Below are 277 nucleotides of genomic sequence, written 5' to 3'. Positions count from 1 at the left end.
TAGTATGGAGAGCTCCAGCCGTGATGAAAACTTAAGACAAACTGAGGAACTCCTCCAGGAATCTGTTTGTATCAACGAGCAGCACTACCAGTAACAGTTCCCAGGTTACAGTCCATGGTGGCTGTCTCTCCTTTCCTCATTGTCACAACAGGAGGCTTCTGTGTCACCACCGTCACACCACTCACACCTGGAAACAACAAGATGACATGGAGTCAAGAGAAACACACAGACTGATGAATCCAACATGAGGTCAAAGCTGCAGTAAGTCAGCCTCCTT

The 277-nt window shown here is 47.7% G+C and overlaps 1 long non-coding RNA gene across 1 annotated transcript in view; it reads right to left on the bottom strand.

Moving 5' to 3' along the window:
• Positions 1 to 6: 6 nt before the first annotated feature.
• The window catches only part of LOC113744797 (uncharacterized), a 605-nt gene continuing 334 nt past the window's right edge, over positions 7 to 277 (bottom strand). The window contains exon 3 of the long non-coding RNA XR_003461820.1: positions 7 to 187. This is a non-coding gene — a long non-coding RNA (uncharacterized LOC113744797). The remainder of the gene's footprint in view (positions 188 to 277) is intronic.

Source organism: Larimichthys crocea, unplaced genomic scaffold (assembly GCF_000972845.2).
Source record: "Larimichthys crocea isolate SSNF unplaced genomic scaffold, L_crocea_2.0 scaffold2002, whole genome shotgun sequence".
NCBI lineage: Eukaryota > Metazoa > Chordata > Actinopteri > Sciaenidae > Larimichthys > Larimichthys crocea.
The sequence above is the reverse complement of the archived record's forward strand: the minus strand, read 5'-3'. Positions and strand labels throughout refer to the sequence as shown.